This window comes from Marmota flaviventris, chromosome 1 (genome assembly GCF_047511675.1).
Source record: "Marmota flaviventris isolate mMarFla1 chromosome 1, mMarFla1.hap1, whole genome shotgun sequence".
In the NCBI taxonomy this organism is placed as follows: domain Eukaryota; kingdom Metazoa; phylum Chordata; class Mammalia; order Rodentia; family Sciuridae; genus Marmota; species Marmota flaviventris.
Window position 1 is genome coordinate 130,156,718 of NC_092498.1, and position 9,193 is coordinate 130,165,910.

A 9,193-nucleotide genomic window follows, 5' to 3' on the forward strand; every position below is an offset into this window, starting at 1 on the left:
AGTCAGGGTCATTAAAACCCACCAAGGCCTTGTGCTCCAAGACCCTCAAGTCGTGGCTGTAATGACACCTCACAGGATTCAGTCATGGCAATCCCAACAAAATTCTTTTAAATAATGTAGTTTCTTACTGCAAATCATAGGCAGGGTCAGAGAACTGGAAGTCTTTCATGCAGATAGTTCAATTTTTTGTCTTTCACTAAAATTTGGACCTAATTTTATTTTTTTCATTTTTATTTTTTATTTTTTAATTTTTTGGTATTAGGGATTGAACCATGGGTGATCAACTACTGAGCCACATCCCCAGGCCTTTTCTGTTTTGAGACAGAATCTCACTAAGTTGCTGAGGCTGCCTTCAAACTTGCGATCCTCCTGCATCAGCCTCTGGAGTTGCTGGGATTACAGGGGTATGCCACCTCACGCAGCTGGGCCTAATGTTTAAGCATAACAGGCAGATGGAAAAATTAATTCAGCTCATGCATTTTAGTGGGAGCTTCTTCTTGACCCGTGAGAGGCTTGTAAAACCATATAGTAAGAAGATGAGCTTGTGAAGTTTACAGTGTAGTGAAAATGGTCCTCTTAAGTTTCAGGGGTCCTTCAGGTCCCTCCCACCACCTCCATGCTCAGAGCTTCCCCAGAAAGATTCTCAGGAGCCAGCGCAGAGATGTGCTTACAGTACGTTCACCACGGCAGCGGAGATAAGCTGTTGGGCTGGCTCACAAGGGATGGGATTCTATGGAGTCAGTAGGTTCCAAGCACAGAATTCTCAATCTCTACCACACACACCCCAGGACAGTCACACACAGCACACTGTCCCCAAGCAATGAAAATGAAGATGGCAAGGCAGACTGCCTAGTGAACCAGCCCTTGAAGACATAGCCCAAGGCCGTCTGTGGGGGCTGGTCACAGAGGCTGCTCTGCCTGGCAAGGACCCGACCCAGACCCCGGAAGGAAAGCAGGTGCTGAAGTAAACTATCATTTATGCACATGGTGAGGCTCTGGGGCACCCTTATGAGTGGACTGTTGACTGGGGACACTGGGAGCTGAGCACCCACAAGGAGAAGGAAGGGTGACCTGGAAAAAAGGCCTTTCCCAGCACAGCAGCCTCGGCCCCACAAGCCAGCTCTTCTGTGCACCTCATGTGTGAGGCCACCTGTGAGCCACACCCCTCACATGGATCCATTAAATCCACCCACATCTATAACAGAAGCCAATTCTGATTCTGTCTGGTTGGTGAAGGGACCAAGGCAGGAGGAAATTGAGCAATGGGGTTGAGGTCCCCCTGCTGGGCAGAGGCTGAGAGGGGATTCCAGCCAAGACCCTGCTGCTGTGGGTCCCTGTTCATGCTACTTGCAAAAGACTTCTTTCTGGCAGAAAATTCAGGTGAAGCTCCTCCCAGTGTTTCCTACTCAGCGCCCACAGCAAGTCCCTTGTGTCCCTCGGTTCCTCCCCACATGAATGTCCAAGGTCTCCTACAATCTTCTCTTATGGTGTCACGGTTTTTGCCTTTGCACCTGGGGACGATGGGAATATATATGCTGTTATGTACTTGTGATTGGAAGTCAGAGCACAATAAGACCTTGTTCTCCACCCCCGGGAAGTGTAGACAAGAAGGCTTTGGAAGGGCCTGTTCTTCTCCCCGGGATAAAGGCAGAAGTGGGGAGTCAGGATGGCAGAGACTCCTAAGGAGGCAGCTCCTGCTCTTTCCCAGGTCCAAGCTCTTGTCACCCTCACCTGGAAGATAAATCAGGACTCAGTGCTTCTAACTGAGCAGCTGTTTCCCTGGGACTCACTTCCCGAGTCACCTGGACACGTGAGTGGTCAAGTCTAGGTCTCCCCAGTTCCACCTGACCTTTCTACCGTCCATTCTCACTGACTGGGACTCCTGTGTCTTCTCTTCTAACAATTATTTTTATTGTCTATTTTAGCTTTACATTTTGATTTTATTTAGTTAGAATAAAACAGACAGAGGTTCATGAATTTTTTCTCAATTTTCTCACTCGGTAAGATCTTAAATTGCTCTGGCACTTTGCATCCGTAACAGAAATAAGCAAAATATGGCAGATAAAATTTAGGTTATGTCAAATGTTTATGGCCCATAAAAAGTACAAGCCAACTGAGAAACCTTTCCAAGGTAATTATATATGTGACAATAATGTAACGGTGGGAAATTTTAGACCAAGTCCATAGCAATCGCTTTAGAGTGGTTGTAAATGCATTAATTTATGATTAATTTACACAGTCCCCAATGCTGCCCGGAGCTGATGGAGCCAAATCCAATTCTGAGAATCCTTAAAAAAAGAACAGCATTGTTTCAGAAGCAAAAGACTGGGAAATGTCAGGGAACTTAAAAGATAAATACCTTTTGGAGATTTAAGTCTAAACTCCTCATGAGGAGAGATGGTGGTGGGGTGCCCCTTCCAGGCCAATAATGCTGAGATTAAAGCACCTATAAGTCTAGTTAATGCCGATACCTGTCTCTGGCATCTTCTCCTTAATGTATTATACTGCAATATAGTAAAACCCTCAGGCAAAACTAGCAAGGAGTCATTGAATGATATTTTAGCCATTAAAACATAGAGCAAACATTTTCCAAAATTGATGTGTTCTTTGTGTTGGTGTTGCTAGCAACACATTGTCAAAGATATTGTGCAAAAGATGAGTTTAATACCCTTATTTTGGGAGTATACTGATGATCCATTACAGTGGCAATGAAATTATTTCCCTAATCCTCAGAAAATAAATGTGGGGCTTGTAATTGGGTTCATATGTCATGATGGCAAAACTGTTACCCAACTTAGAAATCACAAGGCAAAATATGCAGCAGTTTGTGAGAAATTAACCAAGTTAATATTTATGAATAATTCCTGGCATGATGTGTGTGTTTGAGTGTGTATGTGTGTGTGTGTGTGTGTGTGTGTGTGTGACAGAGAGAGAGAGAGAGAAGTTTTAAATCTTTTTTTTTGCATTAAAAAGAGTCATATTGCTTCTATCCATTGTATGCTTCAAATTAAAGTGCTACTTGAGGAAGGGTGACAAAGGACAGCTATTAATTGTGACTGTGGTCTTTAGACTGTGTAAACATTGCCCACTGTGGAGCAGAAGTCACCAGCTCGAGGGAAGCACCTGCCACTCACTGGCTCTGGCTCTGCTTGCAACATGCACACCGGGCCCCTTGGGGTTGGCCTGGGGAAGAGGGTTTTGAGCTCAATGGTGGTGCTCAGTTAACTATTTCATCCTGATGGTGTCACTGGTTTCACCATATGCCTCTCTTCCATTGTGCTGGAATGCCCACCATAGCTGCTCTGAGTTGTATGCTGAGTGCAATTCAGTATCACACATCACCAGTGCCAGAAACCAGAAGGGATGAGCCAGGGCTTATTCTAGAAGTATGATTTCCATGCTAATTACAGCATAAGACATTTAGAATAACTAACCTTAGTTACACAGACAGGCCCTCATTTCCAGCCACTGTGTGCTTGAGCCATTGACGGGCGGGAGTGGCATCTCTTGAGCCATGTTCCTGCGTGAGCCCTTTCTTCACAACAAATGACACTTTGCAGTCCATGCCAGCCATCTGCCTACAGTCAGTCATGCAAATGTTCAGGACAATTCCAAGTAGAAAATTTCCTCCAGCTCCCTGACACAGCCCAACAAATCCCTCAAGACTCCTAGGGACAGATCAAGATGACTGGCCCTCAGGGCTTCTCTACCTTGGCATGAGGAGACACTCATACTCCAGTGATACATGGGGGAGTGTGATAAACAAAGACAGGGACGGGTGACTTCTTGTCTTCAAAGACATTTCAATATTGAGACATCGAGTATGACCTGGCCTCCCAAGAGCCTCTAAAATAGCATGGAGGGTCTCCCATGCCCTGCTCAGCTGCTGAGCCCCCCAGACTCACCTGTTAATTGCTAGCACCCAGTGCAATGACATTGGGGCAGTCCTTGGGAAGGGACAGGGTCATGAGTGAGGAGCCCTTGGGATGGCATTGGTGCCCTCTTAAGGGGCCAAGGGCCTGGACTCCTTCCCCTCCATCATGTTGAGACCAGGAGGCTCCAACTGCAATGCAAATGGCAGAACCTCCTGACACTGAGTCTGCCGGGTCCTGGACATGGACTTCCAGTCTCCAGAACTGCAAAAACAAGTCTGCTGTGTACAAACTGTGAAGCTCATTGTTGGTTCAACATCTGAGCTAAGACTCCAGGAAGACCGTCATGTTGGACATTAGAGACTTTAATTGCACATTTAGGTGTTAATGGGGATAAAAAGATAAATCTGTGCATTTGTATCAAAAGTAGTGAAATAAAAGGAAGGAAAAATAGTTACTTTGTAGACATTTGCCTTGATTTAGACATTTGCCTCACTAAACCACAGAAGTCCTCATGGGGTTCAACATTATGATGTGGCTATTTCTTTAATAAAAACATTTTATTTTTATTATTTACATGTAAAGTTAAAAAATCAATCTACATTGAAAAAAACTTGACAAAGGCATTTCTGAATGCCAATTTACTGAAATTATTTGAAAATCATTATTTCTCACTGGTAATTTGGATTTTTCTTTTCTATCTATATGCAAATGTTGGAGTCCTTTGCCTACTTTTTTTTAAACAGCCTTGTAATTTTGCCTATTTCATAAAGTTAAAATTAATGAAGTTCTGTAAAGGTGGTGAGGTTTTCGATAGTAAGTGTGGAAGATTCATTCCTGAGTGTAAATTCTGCTATCATTGACTCTTTCTATTGGCATAAATCTACATTTTACATTTTGATATCTAAGAATAATGCATTATTCTAATATTTTCCCATTAATAAAATTTATTGGTTCTCTAAAAATTTAGTCATGTTTTAAATATAAATGTATGATTCCCAGGAGCAAAGCCAAGTAGTTAAAGTTCCAACTTTGCCTCTAATTATCTGCAAGTTACCCTCTACACAAAGACCTTTGTTTCAATCTTCTCTTTGAACCTTGGTATTCATCTGGGTTTGATTTGATTGTCTACATTTAAACTGTAATTTAGATTCCCTCTGGGAGGACAGCTTATAATTAAAATTATTCCTAATTGTGAGTTTTTATTTTACTCCTGCTTAATGAGAGATTATAAAACAATTCCATCCACGCAGAGAGATCTCAGACCAGAAAGCAGTTGCTATTTGGGGAAAGATTTCTCTATCTTTAGTCTCTATGACGCAAAACTGAGCACAGGTGAGCATGGTATGTTTACAGGGATTGGGGAATATGGCGGTTGGCCTGTGTGGGGCTTCTCACTGGCATTCAGCCTCATGAATGAACTTGGGGAGCTGGAGATTGTCATCTGAAGGGTGTGACCACATCCCTCTCTTGCCTATCAAATGCAGCCAGGAATTCTGCTGGCCCTCTAGCTGTTTGGCTCGGGGCCTTCAGCATGGTCACATATGTTCTGCAAATACTGTGACATATTCCATTTCATTGCCTCCTCTTCATCCTCCCTCATTAACCCAACTCCTTCCCACAAGATCATCAATACAAGGAGAATCTCATGATTCTTGAATTTTTGTTTATATCTTTAATGTTTTCATTTTGATTTAGGCTAATAAGCACAAGATAATTGCTTCACTTGAGGGACAGACAGACACCATGTGAGAAATAAAATGTGTGTGTAACCATCAGAATTCATGAGTTCCCAGAGAAATCTATGGGTGTACCTTATAAAGATTTTGTTAAAGAAAAACACAAATTATATTCTGCTATAATATCTGTCAATATCATTAATTTTAACTCCTCACATATAAGACTATAGGGTTTTAAAAAAAAATAAGATTCAGAAAACTGTAAGCAAATCTACTGGAAAACAAGGGCAGTTTAAGCTTTTCTCTGGTTACTGCTATTGTCAAGTTTTCCAGTGGCTCTGTGCAGCCTAAGTCTGTCTATGGGACCAGCATTTTGTCAGGGATCCATATAAGAACAGGACAATAAAAAGTGGATCTTTTGCTGGGTGTATTTATAATAGTTGCTAAAAAAATTATGGTAGCTAACAGAGACCAGGGCATGGTGGTATAGAGATTGGAGAAGGGGTACCCAAGCCTGACAAAAAGGAAACCTCACTGGACAAGGGAACAAAGCAAGCTGTTCCCAGGTAGAGTGAAGAACCAGGGGCAAAGGTGGGGAGTTGTTGGCACATCCTGGGAGATGGTCCCCAGAATCAGCCCAGCAGCCTGTGGGCAGCGAGAAGATGCCACGTGGCACTGAGAAGCAGCCATCCTGCTAACGGGGCCGCTTACTTTCAGTGTAAGGAGACAACAATCAGTATTTTGTTCTGCTGAGGTCACACAGTCTGTGTCATAGCTTGGGCACTCCAAGTGGCCTTGCTGAAGCAGTATAGACAGCACACCCACATCTATTCCCATACATACAACTCGTGCATCTGTTGTGGTGAAACTCTGTTGGCAAAAAACGATGACATTCTGTGTTGAACCCACAGGCTGCATCTGTGCATAGAGGAAGTGAGGTCCCTGAGGATGTCACATGACCTGTGTGTGGCGCAGCCCAAACCAGGCTTCATGGTTCTATTTTCCCATTCCATTCTGCTCCCCTCCCCTCTATTCTCCTGCTCTTTCTGTTTCATCTCTTAAATCAGCACCTGCACTACATTTTCCTGCTGATGGGCTCTGGGTGATAATTTGAGTGCATAAAGTTGTGGTGGTAGCCAAGGCCCAACCAACAGGGCCAGGCCCTATCAGACTCTGTATGGGTGCAGAACAGTGGACACACTTCTAGGGAAGAAGTCCTGAGTTCTTAGAAATATTATCTGATTCAGCCAGGTTTCTGAGTTGCAAGCAACAGAAAGGACCTCCAGCTATTTTTCAGAGAATGGGGATTCACTGACTTGATACTGGGCAGCTCAGGGCATCCCAAGAGGGCAATAGGAAAGGGCTTGGAGGATATCCATGGAGGGATGATGCTCCAAGTGCTGTGAAGGACTGGTCCTAAAAAGGCACCAATACAGCTGGCCCTGAGGAAGACCTTGTGTCTTTTAACACTGAAGCCTTTGATAGAGGACTGTGGTGCTGCTGCTAAATGTACTGCCCCTGGAGCCCAGGAGAATGGACACAGACCTGCCCGAGGAACCACCGGAGCCAGGGCATGTCCCCATCTGTCAGCTAAGGTTCTTCAGAGAAATGGAAGCCAGAGGAGAGAGAGGATGGATAGGCAGAGGGGTAGACAGGTCCCCTCTCATGAGTTTCTACACAGTTCACAGTGCACCCAGAGATAAGCCCAGGACCGCTCTCAGCAGTGTCACCATGTGGCCGTGTCTAGCAACAATCGCATTCTGTCAAGTGCATTTCAGTCCTTCTACTTGGCATTTAAGACTGATTTCTGCTGAGTTATACATGAATTCCCACAAATCTTGAACAATTTAGTATAGGAGGAAACCCACGTGGAAATTCTGCAATTCTTACTAATGCAGCTTGATTTTTTAAAGCAATTATGTCAGTGATAGTGGTGAGGAGCAGCAGCAGGTTTGGGGATCTTGATTGTCAGTGTTGTGGGGCCTACCTGACTTTTTCATGATGATAGTTCCCCAGTGCTGTTCACAGACCAAATGGATAGATGTGTGCCCTTGAGAACCAATCATTGGTCTACCACAGTCATGGCAAACGTAGCCCTGTCCTTGTGCCTGGCCTTGGAATGAGCCTGCCAGGCCAGGTGCACCCAGGGACACAGGTGGGGTTCTGGGCAGGGTGTGCTCCCTGAGATAACACTGGGACTGAAAGGGCCTTTCCTGCTGCTCTGCTTCGTCCTGCTTAGGATGGGGACCTGCAGGGCTGCCGGGCCTGGAGGCCTTCATGAGAAAAAGCTAAGAGGATCGTGGCTGCGGTGATGCCACCACCTGATAGGCAGCACAGCTGAGTGGCACAGCAAGCCACCTCAGTATTCTTGGCTTAAATGGCTGTCATCTGGGATTTCTGCTCTTTTAGCACATAATGTCCCCCTGGTTGCAGCTTTCCCCTACTATTATACTAAAAATCCACAACTATTTTGTTTTAAAAAATAAATTTAAAAATAAAATGGGTTTCCTGGTTATGTTTTCGGCAGAGCCAGGCACTCTGTATGATGAGGATTGTCTCAAATGTAATTAAGGGACTGAGTTGGAAGAGCTGTTTGATACCCACCTCCTCCAGTCAATAGCAAAGTCCACCAGAACCACACCTTTCACTACATCGCCTCCTTGACACGTGGCAGAGAGCCTGACAAAACAGGTGACAGTCAGAAACACGCCTCATCTACAAGTTGGGTGATCAAAAGCTGGTTCACACTTGCCTTAAATGCTGAGCTCTTCTATTGAGGGCCAGTGCAGGCTGCATTAAACTCAGAGGCAAGGGCACCTTTCAAGTGAATAAGCCTGGCCAGTCTTGGAATTGAAATGCTTCCTCCAAACTTTGGATGTATAAGAAACAAATGCCCAGCTCAGGCTGCAGCAATCACTTACCTTTGATAGATTTCATGTCTTCAGAGGGGTAAAAAAGGAGCACAGAGGAGTTCTAATGGAGAAACTCACCAAGGGGTTACTGATTCCCTCTAAGTGTCCCCAGGGGCAGGGCTGGTCTCCTGGCTGGGCGGCACCATGCAGGCTGCCATCTCCTCTAAAAGTAGAAGCCCAGGGACACAAACTGCACTGTTAATGTTTCCAGGGAAATCTCATGGATGCTTTGTTCTGAATTGGCCAGCATTGTCCAATCAGGGTCTGAGCAAGTCTTCAGTATAGTGGACCCCACTGGCTTTCCCAAGTGTGTCATTAGTCCAATGGCAGTTGACACAGGGTGATTCGGATGAGCTGAAGCCCTTAGTGTTTGTTTGCACAGGGAGAGTTAGAGCCACCTGATTGCTGGCAGAGGTTTCTTTGTCTTCAGTTGCTAAAAGATAGGACCCCAGAAGGTCCTTTCAGCACAGAAGAGGGCTTCTTTGGGACTAAGGGAAAGTGGCTGTAGTTAGATCTATGGGTCATGAACTTGGCTATCTATATTCACTTGTTTTTCAGAGATATACTTTATTTTCCCTTGAACTTGCAAGAGTCATTTGTCTGAGTTGCACCTGGATAATAAGATGTAGGTGGAGTTGGCATTTGGACTCATGACAACCCTGAAGTTTAAACCTTTTCCACAGGGGATGTCAATTACACCTCAGCTAGAGTCCAAAAGGATGATCTCACT